Below are 13,543 nucleotides of genomic sequence, written 5' to 3' on the forward strand. Positions count from 1 at the left end.
TGTACATGTCAGTATCTGATCTCAATTCCTATTGTTCTGCAAGGAATACTCAGATACAATAAATAAAAAAAGTCACTTTTAAAGAAGACCAACCATGAAATGAGCATCAAGAATGTTGTAGACAACACATTTTTGGTTAAGACCTACTTTTAAAGTATAAAATTGTGGAATTCAGTTATTTCGTCAAAACGTGAAAACAACAAAACAAAAACAAATAATACACACATCCAAGCGTCACCAAGGAGCCCAGTGACGAACTGCAGCAGTCATAGTCGTGACGTCCCCATGGCAGCCTACCAACAAGAACAATTTTCTAGAGGTATCTTAGGGGAGTGGGAGAAAATGTTGAGTTTGTTATTTTCTATGAGTGCAAACCAATGAAGAAAAAAACCATAAAGTCTCTTTAAAAACGCTCCAATTAATTTTATGTTGCGTTTCTTCTTTTGGCATGTCTGAAGACTTTATGGTCTATGACATTCAATGAAGACAAATTGTCAACATGGAATACAGAGAAAATCAAACTGACCATTTATTTTTACATGAGCCTACTTTGTGTGGAATACCTACACTTAAAGGAGTTGTCCAGGTATATAATAATGACATATCCTTTGAGTATCCGGTAACCCCACCAAACAGCTGTTATTAGCTCCAGCAGTTTCTGTATGTGAACACTGAGCAGAATTGAGCAGAACAGCTTTATTTAAAGGGGTTATTGGGGACTATTTTAACTTTTCCTCAAGAGGTTAAGAATTGACAGACAGGTATCATAGACCACTCCTGGGAGTGGTGACGTCAGTAACATTACCACAGTTCATAGGCTGTGAATTGCGATAACCTTACTAATGTCAGAACTCATGACATTCACACGCTACTGTCAATGTGTACCAATGGCCATGCTGAGTGGTCACATTTCTGATATCACCGGTCAGCACTGCATCTGGATGTAGCAGAGTGAAGGATCGTTGTCGGACATGGGATGGATTTAAGGAGGACCCCTTTGGATTATTTTATTTTTTTAAAGGTAACAAATGGGTAAAAGTTGGACAGGGAGTGCTTTTTACAATTCAAGTACTTTGGTCTGTGTGTGCTTATTACTTTTTGATTACGGGGTTAGTAATCAATAGGTATATTTTAAACATCTCTTCATTACTAACCCCTGGGCTTGTTAGTGGACTTTACACAGCTGACATCAACACCAAAATATTACCCCGCTTGTCAATGCACCAGGGCAAGCGGGAAGAGCCAAGCAAAGAGTCAGAATTGGTGCATTTAATGGATGCGCCTTTTCTGGGGCAACTGCGAGCTGCTGTTTTTAGGCTGTTGAGGGTCAAATATCCATGATTCTTCCCAGCCTGAGAATACGAGCCCCCTGTTTGCTTTACCTTGACTGGTTATCACAAATAAGGTGGTCCCATGTCATTTTTTTAAACTATGTATTGAAATGATTAAAAATACAACATGGGTGCCCCTCTATTTTTGATTTCCAGCTAAGATAAAGCAGACAGCTGAAGGCTGCAGACCGCATATGTCTGCTTTACCTGTTCTTGTTATCAAAAATAGAGGGGACCCTATGTCTTTTTCTATTATTTATTTATATTTTAACATACTGCTTTGGCCAATCACAGCCATGCCAATACTTGCCATTTCTGTGATGGGGCCGTAAGTGCCCACACCGGCAAAGCTTGTTGACTGGCTGTGTTACAGCTTTTCAATCAACTTTATTCAAGCTACCGAACCCAAACAGTTACACAGACTTCTGGATGGTTGAGTTCACTCATCACTAGATGAGACCAACTCCTTAAAACAAATCTGTCGTCAGGTCTTTGCTCCCCTATCTGAGAGAAGCATTAAGTTAGTAAGAGACTCTGATTCCATGAATCTGTCACTTACTGGGCTGCTTGCCATGATTTAGATAAAATCACAGTTTTGTCTGCTGCAGATCTGCCAGTTCTATCAATTCTAAGTTTTTATAACCCTATTCACACCACTGATTGACAGCGCTCTGTTTACAGTGTACATACGCAATAAGCAAGCTGTCAAACAGTGGCGGGGTCAGTATTATACAGAGCTCCTCAATATGGAGGACTATATAGCAGCAGTTTTACTAATCCTCTAGGCATATTCTCATGCTGATAATGCTATCTATAAGGTTATTATAGGTTCTCTGGAGAATGTTCTGCCATGCGGATTAAACTAGCTCATGGAAATTATCAAGATCCACTAATGGATACGCCCTTTTCCATTGCTGACCAATGACATCCCAGATGTATATGATGGGAATCAAGACTAAAGACGCTGCATGCCATAGTAAGATGTGTATGCTATGCAGGGTGCTCACCGTAGTAAAAACAGCATGTGGCTTGGTATTGAGATGTTGAAAAATAGTTCCTAGGACATGTTCCTTCATGGAAGCCTCTTCAAGGCATTGCCGATGTGGTAACTATTAATGCATCAAAGACAAAAGCGGGACTTTTCGCTAAGAATGATGACATTCATTTTAGCCTCCTTCTTACTCTGCACCATGATAGCCTTTCAGAATGGTCCCAGCTCTATGGCTCATAGCCAAATGTTGTAAAATATCTTTTTGATGGTTTGTGCAGACACAATTTGATGCCTTAGGCTTGGTATGTGACATCTAATTTCACTTGCAGCACAAAATGATTCACTACACTCCATGTGGGCAACTCCTTGAAGAGGTCTTCACAAGAAAACATCACACTAGTCCTATTGCCGAGACCACGGTGTGAAGTGGTATAAAGTACCATGTCCTGACCCCTCGAGTCTTCTTTCCAGGTATATTTACAGTTCAGCTTTATATTGACCTGAGTGCTACAGTTATTTCTCAGTAGCCATTTTCAACACAACAACACCAGGAAGTATGTTGCTGGTCCTACTGTGAGCAGCCTACACGGCCTAAACGTGCTACCATGGCCTGCAGTGTCAGCATGCTTGGCTTCCATCATGCACAACTAGGAAAACAGTAGACAGCAATGCCAAATGTAGCTAAAAGAAACAAAAGATCTTGATGATATGCATTGCTAAATGCATTCAGCATGGCACCTCATACTCATACAACGATTAATAGTGATACTGAATGAATCGAGATGTTTAGAAAATTCTATTCACATTCTTTTATCATTTGCATATCAATAACATTTCTATCCATCCTTTAAATTCCATCATTCTTAGACATTTCTTTCTTGTTGTTGAGGAGTTTATATCAACCAATGAAAGAAAAACTTTTATTTCTTATAGATGTTCTAAAGAAATGGAAACTAAACTGGGTTTTTCTTTTAACTACTTAGATTAGCCTTAATAAGTGTGGACCAATGTCTTTTTGGAAAACTGGGTAACTAATTTCATTCACTCCTTTCTAACAATGGTTATTGATTTGTTTTTAATGAAGTAATTTTACTTTTCTTAATTGAATGGTTAATATTCTCTTAGAAAATACAGTTTAAAATATATTACAAAATAACTCTCAACAAGAAGAAAAATCCTCATAGCAAATATTCTTGAATAGCCAATATGGACTAAACTGAAAATAAAATGTCCTTGATTGTCTGAAACACAAATTTGTACTTAAGAATTAATACAGCTATATTTGGTATATGCTGCACAAGCAATTTGAGATCTTGTTATATTTAACATTGGTCACGTCTTAATAAAAACGGTAACATTCACATTGCTTAATCAGCAGATCAGTTTAGTGTCTCAGTTTCTGCAGTATTGCTATTATTATCATAAGCATGTGCTAAATGTTCGTTCTAGGCTAATGGCACAGATACAGTGCGGTATATTGAGCATGCTGTTTTCAAAGACTTGCCAATGGCTTACATAAACAAGATCTAATCTAGCTATACATATTAGATTAGTTTTATCCAAATGCGGGACTGGCCAATAAACTAATAGTGAATGTTATAGAAGACAAGGATTGGGCAATGGAGTTTTAACATGCCACATCCTTTCCTTCCGACAGACCTTGGTAGAAGCTCAAGCTGCATTTACACTGCAAGATTATGATGAATGAGCGTCGTTAAAAATGCTCATTTCACAATGATCTTGTGTGTAAGCAGGCTGTGAATCACCACATCAACAATCAAAACGTTCATTGAGTGAAAGGATCATTCTGTGAACATAGTTTACTTTTGTTCTGCCGATCAGGTAAAACATAACGGTTGGGCTGTGTAAATGGACCCTTGTGCCCATCTCCCTATTTAGAATACATGAGTGCCCAACATATCTGAGCAAGCATTTGTAGGGGGACGGGGGTAAGAAGAAATGCAGTAGTGATTAGCTAACAGCCATCAGGTATGTAAGTAAGGTTTTGAATAAAATCTTTTTTTTTTTCTGGAAGTACAGTAGTTCTAACAATAACAAATGTATTTAAAACATAATATATCGTATATGGTCAGCTAAAATGGGTAATCTAAGACTATTTATTTATTTATGCAATTAATACAATGTGCTGAAGAACTAACAGGAAGATGGTGGCTACCTACCTGCTTCAGTTGCCCATCATTGATCTTTGCATAAAGCAGTCACAGACCTCCTGCCAGTGCTTCCGCTGATGTCACCTCAGTAGAACAATGGCTTCTGTTCCAATCTGTTGACAAGGTCTGATTGTTGACATCATGCTGATTGACATCCAGTTCCCTGCTGCCTAATTGCATGAAGCCATCTGTCAATCAGCATGAAATTGGAAGTAACGCCCTATCAACAGAGCAGCCTGGAAAAGTGCTACTCTGTTAATGTGGAGCAGCAGAAAGACCGGTAGGCGTGATTGGTGACTGCTCTCAGCCAATGCCGGGTGTGACATTCACATACTTAGCAACTACCTGCTTGTTAGTTTTTAGACCCATAGTAAAGAAAAGTCCTGGATAACTATTTTAAGTTTGAACTGAGGTTTGTCTAATAATAAGACAACTGTATCTGCAATGCATCCTTATTCTGTATTTGGACAACTTAGAAGCATTATTTGCTTATTCTTATCAGCATGCATTATAGGCTTACAGTAATTTTTGCTTTTGAGTTTCATTACAAATTTTGCATCATTTGTCTTTTTATAGGATCTTTGTTTCCATGTACATAGGTGTCTACATAATGCGTTTCTGAAAATGTGTCAGTGAGCTGGTCCTAAAGGGGAGTTTGTAACTCTTGTATCTGTCTTTTTCTGAGCCTCTCTTAGCTGATTGATGACCACATGAATGTTTAGCCCTAGTTTATGTGGCTTGTTTTCATAAATCAGAACAGAGAAGTTAGGAAAAAACTGAGAAAAAATTACAAACACCCCTCAGTGATGGATGCTCAGCTAACTCATTTTACAGCGAGGTCAGTGCAAAGAACCAAAGAGACTGTTAAAGTCAAACAGTGAAATGTGTTTAATGAATCCCAATTGCAATATTTTTTTAGCCCAAAATATATGCGTTTAGCTGGAGATGACTCAAAATCTCAAAATGATATACAAGACTCGGGTCTAGCAGACACATTGGTACTCTTTTACAACTGATCCAGAGAAGTGTGAACTTCTAAATACCTGCCTGCCTACAGAAGGTCTTTTCTAATTATTAGGATCTTTGATTTGATCTTGCAAAGTACATTTTGATAAAGTCATAACATTATTGGGACTTACTAATCACAAGAGGTGCACAGGATGTGGGCATGAAACAGGAAGCTGTGACGTGGCTGTTGGACCAGAATCCTGCAAATTGTTTAGCTCAAGTCTCAGTTAAGTTAAAAAAAGGCCGTACCTGAAAGTGCTCATATCTAGTGTTGAGCGATACCGTCTGATACTTGAAAGTATCGGTATCGGAAAGTATCGGCCGATACCGGCAAACTATCGGATCTAATCCGATACCGATACCCGATACCAATACAAGTCAATGGGACTCAAGTATCGGACAGTATCCTGTATGGTTCCCAGGGTATGAAGGAGAGGAAACTCTCCTTCAGGCCCTGGGATCCATATCAATGTGTAAAAGAAAGAATTAAAATAAAAAATAGGGATATACTCACCCTCCGACGCAGCCTGGACTTTACCGCCGTAACCGGGAGCCGTTGTACCTAAGAATGCGCGCTTGAAGGGCCTTAGATGACATCACGGCGCTCTGATTGGTCCGTAGCGGTCGCGTGACCGCTACGCAACCAATCACAAAGCAGTGACGTCACCTAAGGTCTTTCAAGCACTTGAAATACCTTAGAAGACGTCACTGCTTTGTGATTGGTCGCGTAGCGGTCACGCGACCGCTACGGACCAATCAGAGCGCCGTGACGTCATCTAAGGCCCTTCAAGCGTGCATTTTTAGGTACAACGGCTCCCGGTTACGGCGGTAAAGTCCAGGCTGCGTCGGAGAGGTGAGTATATCCCTATTTTTTATTTTAATTCTTTCTTTTACACATTGATATTAATCCCGATACCGATTCCCGATACCACAAAAGTATCGGATTTCGGTATCGGAATTCCGATACCCGCAAGTATCGGCCGATACCCGATACTTGCGGTATCGGAATGCTCAACACTACTCATATCTCTTAACAACAAACCTTTTCTTTTTAACTTTTAGAACCTGATTATAAATTACGATTGGTGGTGCTGTTACAACCTCCGTTATCCACGCCATTACTAACAATAACAGACCCCAGATCCCTGCTTTGGACCTGAGAGCAAGAAAGGAATTAGCCACTAAATATGTTGAACTTAATAAATTAATAAATAGATAGATAGATAGATAGATAGATATAGATAGATCGGTAGATAGATTATGATTCTTAGATAAATAATAGATTATAGATAAATTTGACAGATAATAGATAGACAGATAGATAGATAAAAAAAGAAAACAGTACAAAAAAATGAAAAAAGTGGGCTTTATTGCCCAATAAAGTCCACATTTTTCATTTTTTGTGCTGTTTTGCTTTTTTTTATTCTATTGTAAACAATTGGATTATTGGTTGGGAAAACTTTGCATTTCATCTAAGGTAACACTTTGAAGCTGTTCCAATTTTTTTCTCTTTAGATAAATATATAGATAGATAGATAATATACAGATAGCTAGACAGATAGATAGATAATTTATAAATATATAGATAATAGATATATAGATAAATAGATAGATAATATACAGATAGATAAATAGATAGATAATATACAGATAGATAAATAGATAGATAATATACAGATAGATAGATCATATATAGATAAATAGATAGATAGATAGATAGATAGATAGATAGATAGATAGATAGATAGATAGATAGATAGCTATGCATGATAGGTAATATACAGAGATAGATAATAGATAGAATTGCATATAATATAATATACAGCTAGATATCATTACTTTTATGGATTTAAAGGGAACCTTTCATGACTTTTAGTGCTGTAAACCTTCAGATATGGGGTTAATCTGCATGTTAATAGCACTTTAAAAGTACATCAATGCTGGGTTGGCTGTCATTCAGTATTGAGTCATGGTTACAGCCACCACTCACTATTTACTGAGCAGTGACCGAAGCTGCACCAGTCATGCCTCTATAACTGAAAGCCAGAGGCTTCCAGAAGATATTAAATTAAAGGGAACCTGTCACCTGTAAAAATTATCTTCCTGCAGATATGGGGTTCATCTACAAGTTAATAATTTTGTGAGACTGCCTTTCACAGACGATTAGACTCTAACTATAGGGAGGAAATTAACTTTATTTCTCCCAGTAGCCTTCTGGTTTCAGTCGCTCTGTGTATAGAGTTTGGAGGCTGTGACCGCACCCCCAGAGCTGACTGGCAGCAGACCCTAATACTGAGTGACTGCCGGGAGCATGGCTGCAGTCATTGCTCTCTTGGTAGCGGAGACTGAACCCGTGCCAATGCTGCCCCGTGATTGAAACCGTGCACTGTCCGGAGGAATACATGTCATTTTCTCCAGGCATTGGGGTCTAAGTGTGGGTGCCAGGCCTTTTCACAATGCTATTAACCTGCAGATTAACCCCACATTTGCAGGTGAATAATATTTTTTCAGTTGACAGGTTGCCTTTAATTTCCTCCTGGTAGATGGGCTCTCAGTAACCAGCAGATTAACCCCATATCTGAAGGTTAATAGCTAACACAATATTAGTAAATATTATAATTTCAAGAATTGTACTGTGTGAAGCAGAAGTGTAAGCGTTAATAATAAGTACTATATTCACAAAAATAAAAATAAAATCCAGCACTCAGTTTGGTGAAATTTATTTACAGCTTGAAACAAATTGTTTGAAAAAAACGTGTCTGGTCACCACAGCGGCTCACCTCCTCTTTAGATACAGGCATATGCTTGAAATAAAAAAGTGGATATGTATATACTATATGCTTGAACTTTTCTGAAATCATTAGAACCTAACTAGCGTATTAAGAAGGTCTAATGGCCTAAATGTTTTTCATACACTTTGTTTCTCAAAATTTCACCAGACTGAGTGCTGGATTTTTACTTAATACATTACGGGTTGGGACCCTATCCGTGCACCGGGTTAACTTCAGGAGTGCCATTCTTTTTTGCAAGCAACTATATTCACAATCACATAACACACTGCACATTTCCTAGGTCTTCATTGTGCTCTTGTATGTGAGTATACAGCTATTTAAATGTTGGCTATGCGATCTACCATGGCATGCAGGATGCATAAAATTATGGTACTCATCTAAATATTGAATTTATCTCTTTTGGATCACACAGTCATGACGCATATGCGCTCCACATCCCACTTACAATATGTGCTGTCAGTGCACGGCTCAGACATTACTGGATTTTGATGTTTCTAAATCACCTAAAGCTTTTATATGTCTCTGCATTCTAACTTCTATCGTGACATTTGACAAAATGCCTCTTTGATAAAGGATTTTGTAGGCTGTGATACTTTACAAAAGAGTTTGTAGGTCAATCAGCAATAAATGGAAACAGAGCAGAACCTTCCTCCACCCGCACATATTTTTTTAACCTGTTTTTAACATATGATACATCTTTTGAAATTCCTTGGTCTCAACACCAATAAGTATGTGGAATGTGAGAAATTAAATGAAAACAAATAATTGTTAGGCAATCCCTGCATGTGTTGTGTCGCGAGACATGCAGCTGCAACGACTCAAAAATATTATTCGAGCATGCCAAAGGCATTCGGTTAGCACACACGTTAGGTGAGCACGCTCGCTCATCACTAGTTATAATCATCACTTCATACAGTGCATATAAAAGCTTAAAAACCCACCAAAGGTAACCAAGCAAAGAACATAGGGCTTCATAGACCCTGAACTGTATTTTTACTGTTGAAATTCTAAGCACTGTACCATAAAAATTACCTAGACTGCTGCCACTCTCATTATTACCCAGTAAATGCGGATTTTAATATGCCATTCAGTATTCCTTTATGACATTCATAGCCGTGCATTGCTACTCTGATCCACAAATAGGCAAATCTTTTCCTTTATATTGCCCCAGAAGCAAGGTAAAGAGCATTAATCTTATTTTTGCCTTCCTTTCAATAGAAAGACCTAAAAACAATAATGTTATACATTATATTTATGGGAATATAACTATGGATTATGTTATATATATATTGTTAAATGTGCAGGGATATATTGCAGAAATTGCTCAGGGTAGTAATGGCTTTGAAAAATGACTTTTCAGCAAAATTTAACATGAAAACACTAAAGCCTTTTTGTCGAGCTGACTTACCTTGAAATAAAAAATATGTTACAAGCAGGATTTGAGTTATCAAGTAACAGAGATTTATCGCCTCTTCTAAAAACTGTAATGTGCAGAGATCTTCTTATTGATTAAAATGACAAGGCGGTCATTTCTTGGATATGCTTCCTTCAAACTGTGAAGCTTATAAGTAAGGGTACAGTACCATGGGGGCAGACCATGTGGCTACTCTGAGGCCCCTAGAGATAAGGGGCCTATTTTTGGTTGACATTGTCTCCATGGTAGTAAGTGATACAAGTAAAGTGGAAAATGTGCATGAGTAATGAAAATGGGGTTGAGACATAAGGTCCTCTTGTCATGGTTAGGGGTGTTGTGTTGGCAGGTAATGTGTAAAACAGAACATACAAGAGGTCCCATTTTTACTTTTTGTACAGAGCCACAGCCCTAAATGTACATTAATGCTAACTAGTGATGAGCGAGTCTGTCAACACATATAAATTGCACGGCAAATAAGCCTCCTTACCTTGACAAGCCAGCTGGTATGTCACTCTCCATAAGGAGAAGCGTTACCCCTTAGACCCCAGTCCAGAGCCTCTCACCTAGCCAAATCAGTTCTCATGCTTCGCACTGACGAGGGTCAACAGCCCGAAACACCGTGTCTGCGAATTGAGATACTGATTTGGCTTTTATCCTAAGTCATATTGCATGACTCGTTAAACGGTTAATTGTGACTTGTAGGATCGCTATTTCCAACAGGTGGCGCTATAGAGTTAAGTCCTCTTTTTCTCAGAAGAGGCAATTTGCATACAACACATATAAAATCACTCAAATTTGGGCAGGAAATTCGATTTGCGCTGAACAGACCTGAGTATAATAAAGCTAGTGTTCCAAAAATTAAAATATATATGTATATACTTATCTTGCTGCTTACCTATTCTGTCATTATAGCTCGCTGTCATGTTTCTTACTGTAGCTCCATAGTCTACTTTTCTCCAAGTGTGGTGATGGATGTCCTCTTCTGGGTAGTCAGACTTTGCTGGTGTTTCCATTGCTCAAAGGCCTTAGCGACACCTCATAAGGTGATGTACACGCGACAGCCGACTATACATTGGCCAACACGTCATCACGTCCTGAAGCTATGACATCGCAGTGTCAGAACATGTCATCAATGGAAATCTGTCAGTAAGCTTTTGCTATGTAATCTGAGAATAACATGTTGTAGGGGTTAAAACACTGAGGTCAGCGATGTGTCACTTGTGAGCCTATGTGCTATTGTTTATTACAATGAAGGTTCTATCGCTAGGACATTATTATTGCCTAATCTGGTGCTCACAAGACTGCTAGTCTGACTACGCCCCCTCTACTGATACAGATCACTGTCAATATACAATGTACACAGAATGCTGTGGTGTAGGCGGCTTTAGCTTTCTGAGCTCTGCTGAATTGCTACGTCTAAGAACTCTGGGTCAGAATGGCTGCACCCAGTATATTAATTGATACATCGTTGAAATCAGGGTCTCTTTTCTTACATCATACTGCTCTGAGACAAGGTAGCAAACATTTTGTGACAGTTTACCTTTAAGGTCAATTCAGCAATGGAGTGTCTGCGAAGATTGAAAACCAGGAGAAGGACATCAAGAAAAAAGGAGTCACTGGAGCCACATGTAGTATTTAGGTAGCCAAGCAGAGATGCAGCGGTGGGAAATATGTCTTTCAGTGATTTGACTACAAGCTTTTTTTAATCCCCTTCTCTAGCCATAAGAATCCATCAAAATGAAGGCCAGCTGAAAGCTTAATTATTTTTTAATTATTTTGCTTAATTAGCTCTAATCGAATAGTTAAAAAAAACTAAAATTCTGGCCAACCCTTTTTTTTTTTTTTTTTTACAAAATTTGAGGTTAATTTAATTTGCCTCAAACTGATTTAATCATCATCATGTTAAATATTCAAAATTTGAGCAAAAAAAAAAATCTTTCAAACTAATCATACCTCTGACCCTTCTCTGGATTAAAATAATTGGTTATTTCATAGTATTGTTTAAATAGTTTTCTGGTTTCAGAAACTCCAGTCTCGAGGCGCAGTTTGCTTTACACAACAAATTGTGCTTTTCCTACCCTCCCCATGTCCAGTGCTGAGTCTCTGCTGCTGCTTGCCGTATCTACATATATAAATATGCCTTTACTTTCTAATGGATTCTCGCGCTGTATACTTAGCTGAATGACAATATCCCGCTCATTACTGAATACAAGCCAAAATCTTTTCTTATTCATAATCAAAGCTTTCTTTATTGTATCATTATTTATAATGCAAATTAAACTGTAAATATAATGCATATTATTTTAAGAGTGTACACGTATCATTGCAGATAGATGTACACTCATCTATTGTTCGGCTCGCTCTTCTATTAACTATGCCATTGTTAAAACAAATTGGATTTCATTGGAGCCTTTTGAAATAACAATACAGTTCATCCTGCTTAGATAAATTGTTGTTACCCATAATATATCTGGAAATGTGCTTTCTACTGAGCTGTACTGTAAAATAAAACATTTCAATTTTTGATACATCATCTGGCTAATGACCTAGACTGGGTAAACTTTAGGAATGGTTCCTGAAAGGAAAATAGTTTGCTATAAACATACTAGTATTTATTACAAGGCTTGTAAAATCACTAGTAGGCCAGCATGCCATTCTGAGGGGAAGAAAGTTCCGGTTGAAATAACTATAAAAGGTGCTCGGATGGCCAGGACGGCATCAAGCAGCTTTGATAAAACTGGCTGGCATCAAGCAGTTTTGTTTATCAAAAGGTTTTGATAAACATTAGAAGAAAAAGCACAGGGTTTTCCAACCCAAAAGATACAAGGCTTTTAAATATGGAATACTTGGCCATCCTACTGTGTGGTATTAGCCATATGAATGCATGGGCCAAATAAGAACATTCAATGGTTTAGTCTGAGACCAATTACCTAACCATTAACAGTTTTAATAAAGATATAATAAATTGAACATTTTAGGCAGTAACCTTCCGAGAAGCACATCTTTTTCTTCTAGTTTGTATAAACCTGGTTTGAATTAAACATTGAGGGTTTTAATATGTAGGGCCTCTGTAATCAACTTGTTCAACAATGTTCAACAATGATCAAACCGTGTTCCTGCACGGTCAGACACAGCCATTACACAGTACACAGCAGGGGCCCATGTATAAGATTATCTCAGCACATGAAAAACATTTGAAATACATCCAATTATGGAACTTATTATTATTCCAAAATCTGTTAATTAAAATGTACATTTCTCATGGCAAACCGCTTTAAAATCATTGATTAAATCCACTCTAACTAAAGGGGGATTGTGGCTTCATCGATAATATTAAAACACAACAATACTAGTCACAACAATCACTATAATTTGTTTTAAGACAATTTGGCAAAAGAAAGACATTTTTATTAAAGTAAATGTTACATTTTCTACAATCAGCATAAAATAAAAAAGTGCAGCTTGCAGTATGTAAAGCATGCCCATAGTTTCTGAAGACTTTTCGGAATAAGCTAATATTTTATGGGGAATAATACTATTTATGATCCTTACGTGTTTTCTATTCACAGCTTTTCCCTGTACAGGCTCTACTGTGAATATTCAGTTGTCTCTGAGCCATTGGGTCGAACTAGCTGCTATGATATCTCGCATACTCTGTACAAGCAGCAGAAGGATTCCTGCTTTTCTTTCTCTATGTAACACACAGACAGGAGCAGCAGCTTGGAGGATATCATACTGCAGCACTGAGCAGTGTAGATGTGAATCTATCACTGAGGTTAGATAAACACTCACTAGAAAGCTGTAGTACATCTGTTTGCGTCTGTGCTAGTTGTAAC

At 37.9% G+C, this 13,543-nt stretch overlaps 1 protein-coding gene across 20 annotated transcripts in view; it reads right to left on the bottom strand.

Moving 5' to 3' along the window:
- PTPRD (protein tyrosine phosphatase receptor type D) overlaps positions 1 to 13,543 on the bottom strand; it is a 2,959,440-nt gene that overhangs the window by 2,537,681 nt on the left and 408,216 nt on the right. The window lies entirely within an intron of this gene.

Source organism: Ranitomeya variabilis, chromosome 1 (assembly GCF_051348905.1).
Source record: "Ranitomeya variabilis isolate aRanVar5 chromosome 1, aRanVar5.hap1, whole genome shotgun sequence".
Lineage (NCBI taxonomy): Eukaryota > Metazoa > Chordata > Amphibia > Anura > Dendrobatidae > Ranitomeya > Ranitomeya variabilis.